This window comes from Alligator mississippiensis, chromosome 3 (assembly GCF_030867095.1).
Source record: "Alligator mississippiensis isolate rAllMis1 chromosome 3, rAllMis1, whole genome shotgun sequence".
In the NCBI taxonomy this organism is placed as follows: domain Eukaryota; kingdom Metazoa; phylum Chordata; order Crocodylia; family Alligatoridae; genus Alligator; species Alligator mississippiensis.
Genome location: NC_081826.1, coordinates 159,580,265 through 159,603,123, shown reverse-complemented (window position 1 = coordinate 159,603,123; position 22,859 = coordinate 159,580,265).

Here is a 22,859-nt window from a genome sequence, read left to right as displayed (position 1 = left end):
TACCCAAAGAATCTTATCTGCCTTAATCCCATGTATAATTTGACTGACCTGCGAAATCATCTTCAGAAGCAGGCGATGGGGCCTCTTATGACTTGCAGTTACCTAGGTGTGCTTGCAGGAACTGGACACTTCAGTACTGAATGAAAGCCAATTAAACCAGAATTGCTTTTATCTTGAACATAAATTACTCTCTGTGTGTGTGTGTGTATGTGTGTGTGCATGTGCACACCTCTGTATGTGTGTAGCAGTAGGGAAATTGCTGTAAAAATGTTGTCCTTTGATAGTTCACCGCCAGCTGAAGGTCCTAACAAAGCAATCATTGTTTTCTCGAAATAACCCTGACACTATCTAGATAAGATGATAGGGCAAAAGGCAATACCAAAACATATAATTGAACCTAAGGCAAAAGTGAGGAGCCAATACTACTTCTGAGCAGAAAGAAGAATGGGGCCAAAAGTAGAATGAGCAAGACCTGAGCCCTTGTCTCAACTTCCAGGAATCTTTATATATTTTACATAAGGCACTCATTGGTTAAAAAAGAAATAATCCTGGGTGTGCTGACACTGGAATTGAATAGGCTACAGAGGTAGCCTCCCTTTTGCTTCTCCTCACAGCCCTATGACTTTGCATTCATAGCTGCTCAGTGACCCAACTTCAGTGGGAGGGCTGGAAAGTAGGGCTGTGTGAAACAGCACTGTTTCGTTTCAACTTCCATTTGCCATTTCAACAGGACAGTGTTTCATTTCAAGGTTTGATTCATTTCAAAGTACTGTTCTGTTTCATTTCATCAAAACTGTTTCACATAGGCCTACTGGAAAGTGCTCCTGCTCAACCTATTTATAATTTTGTGCTTTGGGCCCCCTCCAAAAAGTAGAAGATTTGGGTTCAAATCCCCTCAGGGTGAAGAGAGTCTAAACCCCAGGTCTTCCATTTCTCAACTGGGTGCTCTAAACACTGGGATTAGGAGTAAGAGGGGGGCACTAGCAAACATCTTAGAAGTAAGGCACAAGAGTAATCAAACTGGATTGCCTCTGAAGATGCAGAATTGTTTTTGGCACCCCAGGAGCTTTGAAATCGAAAATGGAGGCACTGCATGAGCTTAGGTATCAACTGAGCTTTGTGTCTTGTGGAGCGGAGCCAAGATGAACACACATGCCTAAATTCTGTATAATCCCCATTTGGGTACCTCCAAGGACAAACTGGATCTGGACCTACGTACTGTCCTTGCAGCTACTACACACATCACTCTAAAAAGTTCTGCTGAAGTCAGTGGGACTCATACCAGAACGCAAAAAAACACCACTCCATTTAACTTCCCTTCATGAAGTAATGCACGTGATGGATGCTGATATGGGTTTTTTTTCCATAATCACTACAAAGATTTTCACATAAATATGAGTCAGTAGGGCCCTATGAAACTACTTTTGTTGTAAGTACTGCAGGCAAGCAACACTCTTCAGATTGGGACAGAATGGCAGACACGGACCCCACAAGGCTTGTCAAGTGATTGCCAGGGGAAGAAAGTGGGATGATTTGATGTTTAAGCATCAGTTGCCAATAGTTTGCTGCATGTACAGTAACAGAAAATCTGTTTACAATATTTGGTCTGTACTTTGCATACTCCAAGAACAGAATTAAAGTCAACCCCCTGTTTAGGTCTGTCATAAAGGCACAGATGTCTCCTGGAAGGTTTAGAATAACATTCTCTATAGAAACAATTCTGTGTATATGTCATCATCCCATTCTCCTCTCATTCTTTATTCCTGGTATTTATCTTATGTTGAACAAAATCAACCTTTGTGGCAATTCCTCAGTTGAAGTCCCAAGTTAGATTCACCTTGATATTCTGCAGCATCAGGTGCAAACTGATGGAAAGTGGGGTGGTCTACAGGAATGCAGAGGCAAGGAAAGGAGCATTATGTATTCCTGGGTCACTAGAGGCCATTCAACATCCAATAAAGTTGGGTCGCAGAAATTAAATGTAAGTAGAATAGGTATAGTGCCTGGAGGTAGCTGTTCAAGGATCTTGCTCTCTTTGCAACCCCCTGTAACTTAGAAGGCAAATAGGCCATGTTATTTCTCCTCCTAGCTGTATTTAATTCTGCTCTCAAGTTTCTATTAATTACCAGAAAGTCAGAGAATAGCAGCACATCACCCAAGCAAGAGTTGTACTTAGAACATCAGCAGAGGCAGGAACATCCTCACTCAATTCAAGGATGATCCCTATCACTGCTCATTGATGGGTCTTAAGTGACTTAAGGGTCCAATCCTTGAGCCACAGATCTGTCTGCAGAAGTTGCGGGTCTTTCTGCAGGGAAGAGTAGGTCCTAGGCTGGGGTTCCTCACCTTTTCCTTCCTCCACTCTCTCTCTGCTTTGAGGGCAAGACACTTTACCTCAAAATGGGCTGCTGCTTGGTTGAAGTTGCAGAGCCATTGGAGTTCATTGGCAGCCAGCTACTCCCAGGTCTTGAAGTCAGCATCCATTTTCCTGATGTATGCCTTCAATGTATCCTTGTAGCATTCCTTCTGGCTGCCTCGAGATCTCGGGCCATTACTAAGCTGGGAGCATTTGTTTTGGGAGTCAAGAGTGAGGCATCCACACACAGGGGCTTAAGGATCACCATCTCAGTGATGGTAACACTGGCTTCAGCAAGGATGCTGGAGTGTGTGCAGTGATCTTTCCATTTGATATGAAGGATTTTCTGGAGGCATTGTTGGTGATACCTCTTCAGGCTCTTGATAGCACAACAGTAGGTCAACCTTATTTGATATCTGTGGAAAAGAGTGGGAATAATGACTGCATTTTAAACATAGATCCTGGTGTCTTTCTGGAGATCATGATGATGAATAAAGACATGCCAAAGCAATTTCCCAAACAAGACAATTGTGCACCCGATCCTATTCTAATCTCATCAATGTTCACTCTCAGAGAGGTGGCTACCAAGGTAGGGGAAGTGCTCAAACACCTTCAGGATCTTTCCCTCAATGGTAATTTGGGGAGGGAGGTTACATTCATGGCCTGGGGCAGGCTGGTAGAACACTTTAGTCTTCGTGATGTTGAGGAAGAGGCCCAAAGTTTGGTAAGATTCTCCAAAGAGAATCCAGAGATCACCAACAGATCCAGCATCATCTGAAGGTTTTCCATAGTGTGCGAGAGGATGGCATATTGAAGGTCAAGAATGATTGTTTTGAGTATTTTGGTTTTTGAGTGAAAATATCCCAGATTGAAGAGCCCTCCATCCATTTGATATTGATGTACAGGTTTCCCCTGCTTTTTGTATGTACAAATTTGCTCTTATGCAATGACCTTTTTTATACCAAAAATTCGTTATATGTGAGATAAATTCACTCTTATGTGATGGGTGTGGTGGAAGCGCACAGTCAGCTGCTTTGTGCAGTGCATTGTGGGAGTGATGTACACCAAAGTATAGTCTCTTCTGTGTGAATCTGTGCTCCTTGCTCATTGTCTGTGGCACATGTTTCTGTAGTTGGTGAGTACCAAAATTGTCTTGTAAAAGTGGTAGAAATGGGTCTGGGGGTCAGTACAGTCAAGGTTTTCAAATGTATTCCTATTTGTTACATTGTAAAGTGGGTTCCCTTTATGTGAATTCAAGTTATGCACCATTTTCCAGGAATGCAGGTACAGCATAAAGCGAGGGAAACCTGTATTCAGAACAGCCTGGTGGAGTGGCAGACAAGCTGTCCCCATGCTCTGAGGTCTAGTAAGGTGGGTAAAATAGTAAAATAGTAAAATAGTAAAATTTCCTGTAAAATAGTTCAGGGCTTAAACCAATCCCTAATGACTAAAGTTCAGAACAAAGCCTAATGTCAGGAGTTGATTATCTTCATCAGCTTACTGAGTTCTCATGCCTTCCTTTTAAGCATCTGGTTTTGGCCAGAGAAAGGACGTGGGATAAGAGGACTTAGCTCTGATCCAGCCTGGCAGTTCTCAAGTTCCTACAGGCCTTCCATTTGTCCTTCCCTCCTAATGAGAGTAAAGTTGACCTCACCTTCAAAACAGTCAGACTATATCTTTCTTCAGCCTCCAGTCCCATTGATTTCCCTTAGTAGGGAAGAATTGTAATTGTTTGCAGTGTGTGAATCACAATTTGCACAGCAACCCACTATGATGTCACAGAAACACCACTTGATAGAGGCAAATATGAATGACAGAATGAACTGCAACAAAATCAAGAACCAAAGACCCATAGTAGGTATTTTTCCCCCATTGTTTTCCCAAAATGACAACATTTCTTTATGAGCTTAATAAATATTAGAATTAACACATTGTCATTTTGATGAAGTTTGCCTCTGTTCTGAATCAGGAAGTCCACAACACTTTTGCAGAAAGAATAAAATATATATTTGATTGTCAGAATGATTCACCATTTCCTTCAGGGATAAAATCTCAGCTCTTTTCCTTACATGGCATACTACAAATAGGTACACATTGTACAATATTGAGCCACCAGCCTTCAGCAAGGTTTCTATGGACTTCACCGACAGTCGACATAGTGGTCCGGCTACACAGATCTCATTACAGGATTAAGGAAGTAGTAATTATATTAAGTAATATGATATTGCTTCTTTTCCATGACTGCCTGACTTATGGAACTAAAAAACAATAGCATGAATTTGACTGAAAAAATGCATAAATTATGCATGTTTGAGTTTTCTATTTGCTCTTCATGAGAATGTGCTCAAGAACTAGATTTAGCTCCCTTTGAAGAACTCACACTACTTATTTGAGCACAAGTATTTGAAGAAATTTGTTGCAGGAGTTGCTCAGTTGTCTTATTAACACAGAGTAGAAAGACAAGGAAAATCATTCTTACTAGGTAAGACTGAAGTACACATTAATCCAAAAGTTCAGCTGGTATAAATCAATATAGCTGCATTGACTTCACTGTCATTACACTGTTGCACACTATTTGAGCATATGACCAATCAACTTTAATAGTGCCATAGTCCAACCTCTTCAGGGTCTTCAGTTACAACAACGTATTGAGGAAATATTTCATAAGGTCATTATGAAATTGCATGAAATTTCATGCTTCATCTGTTAAGCACCTTTGGTGATCTCAGCTGCACCATAACACAGAGTCAAACTTCCAAGCAGGAGAAAGAAAATGCTCTGAAAGCTTTAGATATAAAAGCATCCCCAGAATTCAACTCACAAATCATAGAACATTAGGGTTGGAAAGAACCTCAGGAGGTCATCTAGTCCAATCCCCAAATCAGCAAGCAAATAGCATGGATCCTAGAGCACTGGTGCCACAGTCTTAGGATGGAAACACAACAGAGCAGAGAAGACAAGGATCAGCCTCAAATGAGTCTTTGCTTCTGAGTTTTAACTAAACCCCTAAGAAGAAAGGTCTGTAGAAGAAATGCTGGTGCATTTTAATAGGAGCAAGCAGTATGACATGACCAGTATAATGAAACATGGAGGCACAGCTGGTAAATCATCCTTGGTTGAATTGCCCTGAACTGAAGGATGGGTGACTCTCCCACCTGAACAGGGTGTAATTGCAAAATGTCTTCCTGGAATCCCTCATTGCTGTTCCCGCCTTTACACATTGATTTATGTTATTGCCCATAAAACATATGTCTCGACACATGTACAAAGACTTGTTAACAGCCACTAACAATGCCCAACAGCTGGCCATAGAACCAAATGACTCTTTTCCTCCTTCATCCTCAAATCCATGCTCTCCAACAATGAAAACCCTCCTTGCTACTAAAAAGCTAAATGGAACAGATGCATTTTGTTATAAATCATATTTTACAAATAAAAACTAAGAGACAAATTTTTGAGGTCTGAACATCTGGGCTGAGCAGACATGGATTTGCCATTTTGGACAGTCAACTATAAAACTTCAATTTTCCAATCAAAACATTGTCTTCTAAAGCTGCTCTACATGTTTTTAATACCTTAGTGGGTCTGGAAAAGATTCCTCTCTCTGAGACAGAGACTTCCTCCCTTTAGAAAGTTGCTGGATGGGAACTGTATGGTCTGCCATTAATTTTCATGTGATCTTGGACAAATCTTGTTGCCTTTCTTTCCCATTTCACTCTTCCTCTGCCTGGTCTGCTCACAGTGTGAGCTCTTCAGGGCAGACACCATCCCTTCTTGTGTGTTTGTACAGAGCCTAGCACAATGGGCTCCAAACTGATTTGGGTTCTCTGGCCGTGACTATAATGTAATTAAATGGTACAGCAGCTGCTTCTACACATCCCTATTTGTTACACCTTCTAATATTTGGAATTAAGATATTAATATGCTTTAGGTTGAAGTGAATGACTGCATGAGGACTTCTGGGCTTGGGGAGAGTCATTTTAGTTGAAAAATAGAAACAGAACATTTGCAAACAGCTTTAATATGTGCTTAGTGCCATATCTGCATAATAATATAATAAATTATCATAAGCAAAGTAGGGACCTGTTTTATTAAATGTTTTGCAATGTTTTAAACTGCTGCTTCCCCAGGGACAAACCATGTTTTGATACCAGCTTAGGAAATTAGAGTTTGATTCTTTTCTCTGCCACCATTTTTCTTATGGTTATGGGCAAGTCACTGAGTCTCTCAATGCTCCAGTTCCCTTTTTGTAAAATGCCACAGGACTTCCCTGCATGCAAGAAAAAACACATTAGATGTTATGAGGCACTCAGGTACAGTAGAGTGGTGGGACTATATAAATATCTTGCATTGGAAACATATAGGGTTACCAGCTATTTCAAGAACTACTTTTGTGTCAGGAGCATAAGTGCTGAAGCCCCATCAGTTTAATAGAGAGAGATCTATTTCAAGGGAAATAAAGCTTTGGAATGCGTACCTTTCTGTGATCTGAGGTGTCCTCCTCTGGTCACCTTCAGGGTAAGCACAAGACTGATCTCTGGTCCCAGCTGCCCCATAAGGAGTGGTGAACTGAGAGTTGGGGTTTGTGGCTGGGGTGGATTTTGCTTTTGGTTTCCTCCCTAGTTTTGGAGAAGTTGCGTACTTCCTTTTGTTTGTATTAATATTGTATATATCAGTGGTCTCCAACCTTTTTAAGTAGGAGATCACCTTTGGCATTTACAAGCAACCCAAGATCTACTGTGATCCACCACAGGTAAGTCTATGGGGAGGGAAGGCAGGGGCAGATCAAAGCAGAGGGAGAAAAAAGAAATTGGGGGGCGTACCTCCCCAGGAGGTAAGTCCCACCCAGTCAGGCCCCACGTGACTTACGTCTGCCCCTGCCTCTGCGGCACTATCCCTCACTGCAGGGGCCTTGATCTGGCCCCTGCCCCTTCCCTCCCCCACAGATTGACCTGCTGGGCTGGGACTAGGCCCCCCCCCCCCCCCAGCCTCAGACTGACTCCAAGAGGCTCTGAGATCTATCAGTGGATCAAGATCCACTGGTTGGTGAGCTCTGGTATATATAATATATGGCAAAGCTGCCCTGGACTAGAGCCGGCTGAAAACGAAGGTTTATGTGTTACTGAAAATGCCTTGTTTTATAACAATTTAGCCTGTTCTAAAGAGGACTTAAACCAGTATTTTGCAAAAATTCCAGTGAACCAGAAGCTTCCAGAACAGGCCATGGAAGGCTTGCTTTGGGGTTGAGGACCCAAAGAGATCAGTCTATGTCCCAGGGCAGAGGTGCCCAGAGTTCAGTTAAGACATCCTTGGAGCTTTGCCTTGATTGTAGTGAGAGTTCACAGGATCCAAGACATTTCAAAGTAAGCATTCTGAGATCAATTAACCAGTATTATTGGACAAAACGTACTGCTATGTTGGGAAATTTCTATCTTGGACTCAGACACTGTGTTGGCTTTATGGCATGCATTGTGTGAATTTGTGAATATATCTAGTGCTCTCACTTGTGGTGCTTTGGTGAAGTGCCAGAGGACTGGAAAGGGGCCAATGTGGTCCCCATTTTCAAAAAAGGGAGGAAGGAGGACCCAGGAAGTTATAGGCCTGTTAGTCTTACCTCGGTCCTGGGGAAGCTCTTTGAGAAAATTATCCAGGTGCACATCTGCAAGGGGCAAGCAGGGGAGGTTATGCTTAGGGGCAACCAACATGGGTTCATTAGAGGCAGGTCCTGTCAGACCAACCTGGTTGCCTTCTATGACCAGGTCACAAAATCCCTGGACACAGGTGTTGCGGTGGACGTAGTCTTTCTGGACTTTAGGAAGGCCTTCAACACTGTCTCTCACCCCATTCTCATTAAAAAATTAGAAGATTGTGGTGTTGATGCCTACACAGTCAGATGGGTCACCAATTGGCTGGAGGGCCACACCCAGAGAGAGGTGGTGGACGGGTCATTTTCGACCTGGAGGGATGTGGGCAGTGGGGTCCCCCAGGGCTCGGTCCTTGGGCCCGCACTGTTCAACATCTTCATCAGCGACTTGGATGAGGTGGTGAAAAGCACCTTGTTCAAATTCGCAGATGACACTAAGCACTGGGGAGATGTGGGCATGCTAGAAGGGAGGGACAGCCTGCAATTGGATCTGGACAGGTTACAGGGGTGGGCGGATGAGAATAAGATGGGATTCAATACTGACAAGTGCAGGGTACTGCACCTAGGGAGAAAGAGTCAGCAGCACACCTACAGGCTGGAGAACTCTCTTCTTGTCAGTGCAGATGCAGAAAAAGATCTTGGAGTCATTATAGACTCCAAGATGAACATAGGCTGCCAATGTGGGGACGCAGTCAGGAAGGCTAACTGCACCTTGTCATTCATCCTCAGATGCATCATGAGCAGGTCCAAGGAGATGATCCTCCCCCTCTATATGACATTAGACAGGCCGCAGTTGGAGTACTGTGTCCAGTTCTGGGCACCGCACTTCAGAAGGGATGTGGCCAGCATCGGGAGGGTCGAGAGGAGGGCCACTAGCATGATCAGGGGGCAGCAAGGCAGGCCCTATGAGCGGAGGCTATGGGACCTGAACCTGTTTGGCCTCCACAAGAGAAGGCTGACAGGGGATCTGGTGGCCATCTATAAACTGGGAGAGACCAGCAGGCAATGGGAGAATCCCTGTTCCCCCAAGCACTACTGGGAGTAACAAGGGACAACGGCCAAAAGTTGATGGAGAGTAGATTCAGGTGAGATATCAGGAGGCACTACTTCACAGTCAGGGAGGCTAGGATCTGGAACCAACTTCCAAGGGAAGTGGTGCTCACTCCTACCCTGGGGGTCTTCAAAAGGAGGCTAGATAGACACCTTGCTGGGGTCGTTTGACCCCAGCATTCTTTCCTGCCATGGCAGGGGGTCAGACTTGATGATCTGCTCCGGTTCCTTCCGACCCTACCAACTATGAAACTATGAAACTATTTTTATAGTACATTTAATAGCACCAATGCATGTTAAAAGAGTTCCTTTTTTCTCCCTAAGAACCATGTCCATTACAATTCTCTGACCTTCCCCCAACCCCAAATAGACTGAAGTTTGTTAGAAAGTTTCTTCTTCTTGTTGCAAAGAAATAACATCCAGTAAGTGAGCTATGCCTTCATTTTGTTCTGAAACAGCAAGGTTTCTGGTCATTCTGATTTATTCCAGGACTAAATCCCACACTTGTGGGACATCTGTTGAGAAATGTTTTGTCCCCTGGTGATTGGCAATTACATTGTTGTGGTGGAATCCCAGACAAGAGCTTTGAACACAGGACCAGAAACTTGACTTTGATTCTCTGGCAGTTTAACTCCCATAAGGAATGTATTGATCAGTTTGTTAATTTGTTGCTGAGTGAGCATGTTGTTACTTTCTGTCAAGATAAACACTGGAAGTGCCATTAAAACGCTAAAGAAAATGGGAATAATAAAATATTTTTAATGATATGCATGCACCCAGGAGAGCGAGTAAGCTCACTTTCTTTTAAGTCATTTTCAAAGAGCTTTAACATGAGCTAGAGACAATAGCAGATTAATGAGATCTGCTGCTTATGTCAGAATATGAGCTCTGAGGTGTTTCATAGATTTTGTAGATTTCATAGACATTAGGGGCTGGAACGGTCCTCATGAAATCATCGAATCTAGCCCCTCCACCATAGGCAGGAAGTCTGCTGGGGTCAAATGATTCCAAGATAAGCATCCAACCATTTTTGGAATGAGTCTTCTCTTCTCCAGGCTGAAGAGTCCCATGTCCCTCAGCCTCTCCTTGTAAAGCTTACTCTCTTGGCCTTTGATTATGCAGGTAGCTCTCCTTGGGACTTTCTCAAGCTTATCCACGTCCTTCCTGAAGTGGGGGGCCCAAAACTGGATGCAGTATTCCAGCTGTGACTTCACTAAGGCCGAGTAAAGTGGGAGGATGACCTCCCTGGTATTGCTTGGGATGCATCAGTGGATGCATGACAGAGTTTGGTTTGCCTTGGTGGCTCATGTTCATCTTGTGGTCAGTCAAGACCCCCAGGTCTCTTTCAGTCATGGTGATAATGAGCATAGCACTGCCATACCTATAAGTATGATGTTGGTTTTTCCGCCCAAAGTGGAGCACCCTGAACTTCTCTACTTCGAATGCCATCAGGTTTTGGTCAGCCCACTATGCAAGCCTGTCCAGGTCGGCCTGTATCCCCAGCTTGTCCTCCAGTGTGACCGCCTTCCCCCATAGTTTAGTGTTGTCTGTGAACTTTGCCAGTCTGCATCTGATGCCTGAATCCAGATCATTAATGAAGATGTTGAAGAGTACTGGCCCAAGTACTGAGCCCTAAGGGAAACCACTGGTCACCTTGCACCATGTTGATTTGCTCCCATCAACTAATATTCTTTGGGTCCAACCCTGGAGCCAGTTCCCCAGCCATTGGATCATGAAATGGTCAAGGCCACAGTTTCCCAGCTTAAACATGAGGACATCATGGAAGATCAAGTCAAAGGCTTTCTTAAAATCCAGATATATGACATCAACCTCATCTCCCTTGTCCAGGCAATGCATCACCTGGTCATAGAAGGAGATAAGGTTGATCAGGCAAGACCTTCCAGCAACAACACCATGTTGGTTGGCACTCAGAAAGTTGCTTTCCATTAGCCTGTTGCTAATGGAACATTTGATGATTTTCTCCAGGATCTTTCCAGGGATGGATGTCAGACTGATTTGCCTGTAATTCCCAGGATTTCCCTTCCTTCCTTTCTTGTAGATTGGGACCATGTTGGCTCTTTTCCAGTGTTCCGGTACCTCTCCCAAGCACCACAAGTTCTCAACTATCTTTGCCATAGGGTGTGCTATGATGTCCGCCACCTTCAGGACTCTCAGATGCATTCTATCTGGGCCTATAGACTTATAGGTGTCAAGCCTTTTGAGGCGTTCCCTCACTTGATCTACGTTGATTGTGGGTTCATCTCCTGCCCCCTGGATGCTTTGCCATTTGTCTGACAGGGTGACTCCTTTGGGCAGGTGGAAGCCCAACACAAAGTAATCATTTAGGAGACTAGGCCTTTTCCTGAGTGTCAGACATCAGCTGCCTTATTTGATTTAGCAGGGGTCCAATGTTGCCTTTGTTCTTTCTCCAACTTCCCACATATCTGAAGAAAGACTTTTTATTGTCCTTGATTCCTGTGGCTAGCCTGAGTTTGGTTTCTACCTTGGCTTTTCTGGTCTGCTCTCTACATGTTTCAAATTCCCAGAAACCCACTGAGAAATCCAGGATTCATAGTAGCCTTTAGGACAGGTGGCATCCCATTAATTCAGGTAACCTTGAAGCCTAGGGACAGAAGTTACACATAAACCAGTTTAAGTCATCAGAAACTGTTTAAACCTGTAACAGAACAGAAGCTTAGGGCATATACACCAGTTTAAAAAATGTCTTAAACTGGTTTAAGACAAACCTGGTTGAATGTAGTATCAGACTTAACTGATTTGGGTAAAACCAGTTTATGAAACTTCTGTCCCAGACCCCTTCCTGGTTCAAGTTAAATCAGAGTCCCCCAGCATCCCAGCATGCTTTCCAGCCCTGGGCTGGACTGTGCTGTCTGCTCCAGCAGAGAAGGGTTGAGAGGAGGGGAGGAAGAGAGAGACAGTGACTTCCCTGCCTCTCCCCCTTCCCCCACCCCCCAGGCTGGGGTCTGGGGCCAGGGAGGGGAGGTCAAACCCCACTTTCCCCAATACAAAGCTGCCTTGCCCTGCCCTGCTAAACTTACTAAAAGTTACTGCTGGCTGCAAGTGTGCACTACAAATCTCAGAGACACCTGGAAGCAGGAAGAGGAAGTGATAAGCAACCCTGCAGAGTCCTGCTTCTGTGATCCTGGGCTGCAAATCCCAGAGACTTTGGGGGCAGCAGGAAGAGGAAGTGCCAGAGAGCCACGCTCTAGCACCCCGTGGCTTCTGGCCTGAGCCACTGCAGGCACATGGCTGCATTTCCTGAATCAAAGGTAAATGTGTGTCCAGTTGTTTCTCAGTTTAATCTTTGCATCTTAGACTAATCTGCAAAGACTGAATCAATTCAGCCTTGGGCTTTTGAACTGTATGTACTTAGCCAAAGAGAACATCTATTGCAGATGTCCATTACTGAAAGGTGACCTGTGAGGGAATTCAAATGGACTTCTATCAGACTTGCACTCCCCACTACCACAGTACCTGGGCACACCTTATCTTCACTATATTTGTTATCAGAACTTCCCTATAAGGCTGGTCAGTGCCATTCTCCCCATTTCGCAGATAAGGTATCCAAGGTCACATAGGAAGTCTATGAGCCAGGACCCGAGCCCAGATCTGAGCATACCATTCTTACCCAGCTTTTGCATCCTGCTTCTGACTGATGTACAAAGAAGACCTCATTTATTTTAATTTCTCTTCTTCACAGAAAAACAATGACACAGTAAATGCTAGGTGACTGGTTAGGAGACTTTTAGTTAGACTGTTTAAACGGCTTTTGTTTTTGTTTGCTGTTAACTGCTATCTAGCATCTATGGCAAATACCCACATTTAATAAAAGAAGACTTTGTTTAAGATTCAACACCTTTAATTAAGGCATTAAGAGCTCATGATAATCATCCCTTAGACTTTTCAGTGATCCTTCAAAAAAGCCAAGAAAAACTAGATTTGACATTCCTGATAGTTTTGAGATTAAAAAAAAATAAAGAAAAGAAATCCTATTTTAAAATAATAATGCAGGATTTGTTAGGCATCAAAAGAAGCAAAAGAAAAGTCTAATTTTTGTTAATCAGCTTGTAGTAAACCTCTGCCAGTTGCAAAGAAGATTTCTGGAAGGATAAGTAGGAAGGCCTCTTTATCTTTACTTTATATGTCATATTTGGACAAATATCAACTTTTACTTCATTACTTCCTTTCACACCCCAGCCTAACACCTCATCTTGCTTAGGGAGCCCTTATCAAAGTTATTCAATGGCAGATTATTTGCATTCTTAGAGGAAATACAGGGTGTGGCTGAACTGGTGGAAAGAAGAACATTAGGGAAAGAAGACCTCACTAAAACAGAGAAGGCTTCTTCCTGTTCTATGGGATGACATCATCTAGAAAATGTGAACAGGATGGTGGCTCGTGTCAGATGAAAGCATAGGTAAGACTGCACTGGGCCATGAACCTGCTTCTGCTGAAGCCAATGTGAGTTATCTCCCTGATGGTTCTCTTAGATCTGGGTTGGGTCCCCTTTCCTACTGATTCTGTCCCTGCTCCTACCTTTAAAATTTCTTCAGACATGCATACCAATTTAAGTCATGTTATATTGCCTTCCATCCAAAGGCCAGTGCTGGGAACATGTTGCAGACAGGCCCAATGTACAAGAAAGGGCAGATATGGAAAATAGCTTTAGCATTCAAGACTGTGGAGAGTTGCAGTGCATTCCAGAAAAGGTGGCAGTAAGTTAAATCAGCTCCAGGGTCCCTCTGTTCTTTTAGTAGGGGCTATTTCAGTCCTGTACTAGCTTCAAATCCCAGTAGCACTCAGCTGGCATAAATCATTTTCTCCCTTTCCTGCAACAAGGCTGCCTCTCCCAGGAAGCCCAGTGCAGAATTTTTGCCTCTGGGTATAAAGTGCACACAAATGTTGACTCTTCTGTTTTCCAGAGAGTGAAGAATGAAGAGTTCAGAGTGACCATAAATACAGCCAATTTTTCCCTTTATATTTACCAAGGGCACTAATCCTGAACTCCTAGGCTAGGGACAGACATTCAAAAAGCCTGAGCCTGAATTGAGTCAATCTTTTCAGGTTAGTCTAACCTGGCTAGGCTAAATCACTTTGTAACTGCACAGACATGCCAGGCATGCAGGTACATGCCTGCAGAGGCTCAGGCTACAAGCCAGGGGGCACTAGAGCAGCCCTCCCTTCCTTGCACAGTACTGAGCTGAGGTGGGTATGGCTAGACCCTGGCAAGATGCTCTGATTAGGGAGGTCTGCCTACACCATCCCAGGCTTTTCCCCGCTCACTGCTCAACAGGTGGGAGTGTTGCTAGACCCCAGCCCCCTGCTAGCACTCTAAGGCAAGAGGGAGTGTGCAGTGCATGCATCTGTTGATGATATAGAGTTTTTCAATCTCCCTCCCTGCTTCTTTATACTGTCTGCAGCAAACTGACAGGCAAGCAAGCCAGCAAGAGGCTGATAATAGTGTTTATCACCTCATTAACAAAACAATAGCCTCTCTCCATTCTTGAAACTCTTCTTAAACAGCTTACAGTCTGACCTGTTGATTAGCTCCAAACAGCCCCAAGTGGTCACTATTCTGTCTGCCTGCCCCAGTGAAATTAGAGACTCACACACAGAAACACCTGTAAGCATTAGCTAGCATACCACATGCCTAGGGTCTGTGGGGCTGGAGTCCATGCTGTGGGAGGTAGGGGGGGTAGGAGGGCGCTGCTTGTCCAGAAAGCAGTTGGGGGGGGGGCAGTAGGGCAGGGGGAAGCCAGGCAGACCCTCCTGTACCTGCAAGTCTCTGCTGGAGCTGCAGCCAGGGAGCAGAGGGGAAGAGCCAGGTCTGCTGTGGAGCAGAGAGCCCCACCCAGCCCAGAGACCATGCCAGGATGCTGGGGGAGTTTCGTTTATCTTAAACCAGCAAGGTGTTTGGGACAGACATTGCATAAACTGGTTTGACCCAAATCAGTTAAGTCTGATACTACATTCAACCAGGTTTATCTCAAACTGGGTTTAGCCATTTTCAAGCTGGTTTATGTGCACTGAACATCTGTTCTGTTACAGGTTTAAACTGGTTTCTGATCACTTAAACTGGTTTATGTGTAATGTCTGTCTCTAGCCCTGAAGCTACTAAGAGCTTTAATGTAGAATCAGTTCCAGTAGACAAACTTCATATCTTTCTGTATCTAAATATATTAATAAGTAGTGAAATGAAAACAAAATTCCACACACTAGCCACTGCCCCCAAGGAAGAGATTAATAAACTTCACTTTGACAAAGGAATCATGTTCATATTCCATTTCTACACAGAGTTACTTTTGTGACACCTGCTGCCCAGATACTAAACACATAGATCAGATTAGATGGATACTAGGCAAAATTCATAGCCTTTGATTAGCAGACAAAAAAATGCTAAGTTGAGCTTTGTTGGATCATAGAAGCACAGAGCTGGAAGGGACCTTGAGTTATTATGTCCAAACCGCTACACAGAGTCAAAACTGAGTTAAAAACAGCTTTTCTTATGACATTTCTGCACTTCTGCTTCTAGATGCAGCCAGAACCAGGAAGTTGAAAGTAATATTAAAAAGAATGGAAAAAAAGATGTTCAAATTTACAGAAACAGATTCAGGGTTATTTTGAAGGGTGGATACGGTTTCATTTTTCATTTCAGTTCTTCCCTGATCCAAACCAGCTTGATTTCACTACACACACACATCTATATCTGTAGATGTGTGTGTGGCTGAGACTTAAAAGCTGACTAGGAGATTTAAACACTGCCAACTATTAACTTTATTGGGGGTTGGGTCTCTAAGTTCCTTGAGGCAGGTTTGAAAATGTGTATCTCTTTTACTAGGGATAAATTGAGCGTTGTGCCAGGTAGATTGCTTCCACTGCCTGGGCTAGGTCACTTAAAGCCAGCTCAGAATTATCTTCACAACACTACAGTTTGCATTTTAGATAGCCTGTGCTCTTCCTTGTATTTTCTTCTAAGCTGAGGTGAATTTGAGTTTCCTTTCCAACAGGTGTCCATGCACTATCATTTGATGTGTGAATGGCAACTCAGTCCTAGAGAATTCAAAGCCATATGGGTGCTTGTTTGAAAGAACAGAAGCAAAATGCATGGATCAGACTCATTTGAGTCTTTCCACAAGACTAGAAACAGTTAGTGTTAATTGTAGGACCAGGTGTTCAAAGAGGGCCTTAAAGAAGCCTTTAATTCTGTGAATAGTTTCAGTGCAACTACTTGCTCACAGAAGGGGCTGTTATTTATTTAAAATGTGATATTGCTTTGGGGCTCCAGTCATAGACCAGAGCCCCATCGTGACAGCCACCCAGTATCAGAATCTCACCCCCTGCTGAGTTACATTTATATGAGCTTCCATTAAAAGAGACTTTGAAAGACCTGTGCACCTCATAGTATTTTACATATTGAAACCTAATTCCTTTTACTCTACAGAGGCAGATAAGTCAGCATGTTTACAGTACTCCATGTGTGTTTGCAACTGCCAAGAAGGAGGGTTAAGTAAAACAGTTTTTTTAAGCTCTGCTAAGCTGCTGATAGAATGCAGTCCAATATTTATTTGCTTGCATGCTCCAGCTCTTCATAATACAGACTGTGTGTGCTGCCAAAACACCTGTGCAATGCTGAGAGGATCATTAGGAATGCAGATTTATTTTGAAAATGCTGAGGCAGGGATTTGTAGTATGTGCATGGGAATTTGTTTTCTTGTCCGCTTGGTTTGCACATTTAGAGTGAAACTCACCCCTCTGTGGAGAATTAGCCCTCAGGGCCTGTTGCTCCAGTATCTTACACTTATATTACCAGGGCCTAATGCCACTGACTACATGGGAGTTACTTCTGATTTATATTGGTACAAAGGAGAACAGAAGAGAATTTGTGTGGGAAGCAAGTGTTGAAGGGTTTTGTGCTGGACCCTCCAGCTAAGAGACAGATTGATGTTACAGGGCCTGCTAGTAACCTTATATATGGTAACATTGTAGCTCCAGTATTTCAACTATTTTGCATGGTTCAAAAGAAACCAGATCACTGACAAAGCTGTAGTGGGCCCATAAAACCACAAAGTGATGCGCCCCCCACGCCTCCATGCACACACATTAAACCTGGAAGAAGTGGGTGGGAGGGTACCACAGTGAGGGTAGGAGGCTCACTACAAAGTGTACCCCTAATCCCTACTAGTGGAGGTGTTGTGGACAATGTATGCTTCCTTGTGCTTCCCCTGCTTGGCTGGGGGTAGGATGATGACTCTGTCATGCTGATATCCTTGTAGGGATTGGGAGCCAGAAGGGAAGTTTCCTCCTGCAGCTGGCCAGGGTCTGCACTGGAGCCTGGATTCTTGACCTCCCGAATCTTGTTTCAGCACTGGGCTTCCTGGCAGCATTGTCTCTGCAAAGTTATTGCACTGATTTGATCTGTGCTTATCTGTGCCATGATGGCAGCAAGCCTCAGTCAGGCCGTTCCCAAGTGTGCCCCGCCTTCCTGCTCCAGCATGCATGCTCCAAGCCTGGATATATGCCAGTGAGGCTGTTCCAGGGTTATCCCCAGCAGCTGCTCTCAAATAACATCAGAGACCGAGGTCTTCAGAACAGCCACAAAGGGATGCCGTAGGGCAGGGAATGCTTGGAAACAGCCTAGCCAGGGCTCTCTGCAGTAGCGGTATAGATAGGCTCTCTGCATGCTTTTACAGACAGCCATAGGTGGCAAGTGCCATAGCACAGGTGACAGAATCTGAGTCTATACTACAGTGAAGAGTGGTGATATTCAGCATTGAAGTAGTTTAGTAGCAGCACCACAATACCCTCTCCATGGGTTAATTTACTCTGTTGAGAAGCAGGCTACATCAGCCTGTGCTGAGTTTCATCCTTCCATGGCTTCCTGTGCCTGAGCTAGCTCATTTAAAGCTAACTTAGGTATCTCTACCCTACACTGCTATGTACAATGTAGACATAAACTAAATCCCCTAGATCATTTTTGGAAGGTCACCTACATCTGCATTCTTACACTGAGCAGTGTCTTAGGAAGGAGCTAGTCAGCATGGGTGAAGGGAGTCAGATTCCATTCCATGTATGAAGCAGATGAGGCAGCAAAGGTCTTTTGGATGAAATACTAATGTGGGTCCTCCTGTGACAAAGGTTCAATTCCAAGTTCTGTTTTGTGAAGTGATCTGGTCAGTCACAGCCAGATTCACAAAGATATTTGGGTTGGAATCAACAGGAGTTAGGCGCCTAGATAAGAGGTAGAACCCTAAAGACCTGTGTGGATCTGGTCTTTAGTGTCTCTCTTGCTCTGTGTCTGCATTACCCACCTGTGAAATGGGAATAATAAAATAACCTGGGAGCCCTTGTACCTTTGGCTTATGAGCTCTTTGAGTCAGAAGTTGTTTCTTGCTGCAGATTTGTATCACACTTAGTTCAGAGTGGCCATTAGGAGCTACTAGATTGCTAATAATAATAATAATAAAAGGGGCTTAATTCCCACTTGAACTGGGTTTATACCACTGTAACCCACCTGTCTTTAGTGGAGCTACTCCTGGTTCTTGTAAATCTGAAGAGAAGGAAATGCAGTATTGCCTGTCTGATGCTTCCTCAGCCGGATTGGTTTGCACCCAGCTGTCAGTCAGATCAACAGAGTGAGCTCTGAGATAAAGAATCAGCCCATGGTGTCCCGTAGCTACCTTCTGGAACACCTTGTGTTCACTGGACTTCTGCATCATCCTAAATTAGGTGGCTTTTCATTTTATTTACACTTAACTTAGCTTAATGTGTTTGCATATTAACTTCCTGCTCATCTGGATACCAGAGAAGCATATGCCCAATTCAATTAGGAAATGAATGAGAAAACAGAGCATGCTATAAATTTTGAATAAGCATTATAAAATGCCAAAGCCAGAGTGCGTGTTTATATATGTTTGTGTGAGAAACAGATAAGTACACAATAGATAATACAGGGTGGGTTCTTTTTTTGCTGTTTAATTAAGAATGATAACAGCAATATTCAGTTTTTCCCTGTGTCTCCAACGTGACATTGGAAACCATCATTCTTTCACAGTAACTGGAAATGTTCAGCTGGGTAAAACAAGGATGAGTTGTCAGGTGAGGGGGGGAAGTAAGGAAATATTAGCAATAAATCTGATCATCCCACTTCACAAAACATTTCAGGGAAATGCTAATTGAAAGGTATGGCAGACTGTCATTATAATGCCTAAGTCATCCTCCTGAGCATTTCAAATAGGAAAAAAAAAACAAACCTAAGAACAGAGTTTCACAATTTTGTACCACGTGAGTAAACTTTATTTTGGATACCAATGAGGCAACAATACTTCCATAAGGTTGGGGGTGGCGGGTGTGTGTGTGTCTAGTGAAAGGAAGGGGCAGCTTTCAGAGGCTTAAGTGACTCTATCTCTGAATGAATCAGAGGCTGAGGCAAGAGAATTGAGAAGTGAAAAAGCTTTGAAATGGAAGGGGGGAGGGGAAAAAGAGGAGGGAGGGGAAATATGGAAATATGGATCAAAGCCAGAGAGAAAGATTATGTGGCTCAAAACTAAGTTATTCAAATACCTTCCAGCCAGGGTTGTTATATTGCTATTTGCTCTGTTTCATTCCTTTGGATGCTTTCTTTTATCCCAAAAGAATAATTCGTTTTTCACAAAATGTGCCTGAAAGGGGCTGAAGAAGCTCAAACTATTTAATTTATGCAAGAGGCTGTTAAGGAGTGACTCCGTAACTTTCGGTTAAGTCAGGAGAAGGTTACTGAGACTGGAAAACAGACATGCTTTTTGCATCTTTTCATCATACGTTAACAATTGACCTTGAGATGTGATGGTTTCTCTTGCACTTCATGTCTTTAAATCTGACATGATGCCCCATCTACAAGATATACTCTTACCAGAAGTTCCCAGCTTCATGCAGAAATCAGCGGGTGAAATTGTGCGAAACGGTCCTTCCCGGCCTGAAGATCAGCCAGTCTGCAGACATGAAGCTGAGAAGCACATCAAGTAACAAGGGGGAAGCCCTGCTGCGAGGAGCAGTCTTGTTTTGACAGACACCTCCTTGTGGAGATCTGTTTGGGCAGAGAGGTTAATGAGACGTTTGTAAGCACTAGACACCCACTGCTCACAGTAATTCCCTCTTCACCTCCTCCCCTCCATCTCAGATTCAACACAAGTATTGCTGCTTTAGCCTATCATTACATTTTTTTTAATCCTGTCAGGTCGTGCGGATATGATGAGCTCTAATTGTAGAAGAGCATTCAGGGAGACTTGTAATTATACAGTCATTAAGCTAGCCAAATGCACCACAGTCTCTTTTGCTGTGTTGTGTCAGTTGGCAGAGCCCCAGCAGTGACACAGATGGAGAATTAAGCTGACAATAAGTAAGCAGCAGGCACCAAATCATTGGCAACACGTAGGGGGTGCCCACAGGTGTACGTGCACCCCCTGAGGTTGGCAGTGCCCCCCTGACAGAAGGGGGTGCACCGCCAGTCAGCGCTTGCTACCCCCCACAACCACCGACACTGCTGCAGGAACTCACCGCTCGCCATCACCACGCCACTGCCACTGCCACCACCTGTGGGTGGTCACTGTGCCCCCCCAGACTCCGGGGGCATGCGTCGTTCAAGCACCAAATAATGTTTCAAAGGACTTCTTGTGTGCTAAGTCCAGTATCAGGACATCTTTGGCAGGTAGATTCTAGGAATGGTTGTACTTCCAGGGTGCTGCATTTTCCTCAGATAGAGAAGACAATCATTCAAGGCTGTGGGGCAGGATAGGGGAGGAAGGGAAGGCCAAGAAAACATGGATAAAAGACACCAAGTGGTTAGAACTCGGAAATCAATCAAGCAACAAGATTAGCAAAAAATAGATAAGTGTGGAGAGTTTGGCTTGCCAACAATCCTCAAGTCAAGGCCAGTTGTATAATAATAAATAATAACAATTAATGCTAATTCTTTTTGGAGCACATGAAGTGGCCATTATTTGTAGGCCTGAGGCCTCGAGGGACAACCCCCACACTTGACCGTTATGTACTACATAATTGTAGGGGCTTGATTGTCCTATCTCTTAGGCCAGGATAAGTCAGGGAGTAATGAATCAGTCTGGCCAGAAAGCAGCAATTTTCTCTGGAAAAAAAAAAAAAAAAAAAAAAAAGCTTTGCAGTTTCAAAAGTTGATTTTCTTTCACACTGGAGCCAGCTTCTCAAAAAATACACATGGAGAAGCAGAAAAAAATTAGACTGATAGGGACCCCTGCCTCCAGCCAAACTCAGCAGAGGTGTAGGTGATCCAGGTTCAAAACCCACTTCTGTCCAAGTCAGGGTGGTCTGGGCTCAGACACTGCAGGGGCTTGAGTGCAGGTCCTAAACGTTGCTGGTTCTCATCCATTTTGGATCTTATCTACTCTCCCACTTACATGTATCTGGGACTTTTTGGGTGAAACCAGCACATTTCCAAAGAAACATATCTGTTTTTACCAAAATGGCATGTTTTGACAGGAAAACATTTTACAGGACACCTTTCAACCAGCTCTCATAATACATTAATTTGCCTTGGGTTGAAACTAGTGTAAGTGAAAATCTGTTCCCATGAGCATGGGGGCAGAGGGGAAACTCATTATCCATCACCTCTCCCACAGATCCATATCAGACCCAGGGGCATTCTGGTCTGTGGCTTTTTGTTTTACTCATCTATTTTAGTTCCCAAAGTCCAACTTCATAATCATTTACCTTTATAAACATCAGTGATGATAGATTGGAAACAGATTCTCCTGAACCATGTTTGGATGAAAGAAAACCTATGGAGATACAAAACCAAAAAAAGTGTTAGGGCGGCATATAAAGAAAATGGAATTATTAATAGCTTGGGAGGCCCTTTCCAAAGGTAGGTTCAGTCTCAAGACCAGATTATATAATACTTTCAAACAATAAAACATTGGTACTTACGTAAACAGAATAGGGAGAATAAGATCAGCTTGGATGTCAGGCCTGGCCCCAAAGATTTGGTTTAAAATGTTCCAACAAATTGTTGGCTTCCAGCTCCACATCCTAGAGGAAGGGAATGCCTTGGCAGGCACTTGGTTCCAAAGCATTCAGTTGGAGAGTAAACTTAACTCTGAAAAGTTGGCATTTCTTCCTTAGCTAAAGCTTGAGGAGAGCTATATGCCTCTCACCAAATTAAAGCTCTAAGTCATCTGTAGCATGATAAGCCTACAATGGCAAGGCACAGCAATGGGGTTTCATCAATCTGGAATTTCAAGGCAATCCGTCGTCGCCCGTAGCACAGAATAAGCACAGAGGAAGAGATTACTCATTGGATTTTGAACAAACGTCTTTATGCTGTAGTGCCTTCTCACCCACATTGCAACATGGGAGAGATGGAAACACTGAAGAGGTAGGGGACATATCCTGGCAAATGGACGATTCCTTAGAATCAAGGCCAGTCCTCAGTGGGCCTCCTCCGAACTCCCTGCTTTGGCAGCCAGGGCCTTTTCCATGCCGCGCTGCCTGCTTTAGTTGGCTCCCTGCCTGTTACATGTTTTGGCACTTCCAGTGGCACATCGAACTTAAGAACAGGGAAAGGGAATGCTGGAACTGCCAGTCTGAATGTATCCATCCGTTACAGCAGAAAGCTACACCTGTGCTGATCACAGGAAGCCCATCAGATGGACAGCCAGCAGGTCACCACTTGCACTGAGCACAGTTCGCTTGATCCTCAGCATTCCATGTGGTGCAAGATGTACCCAACCAATTTGTAACATCAGACATTTCACCAAGTGTTGATCTGCTTCAAAGTCT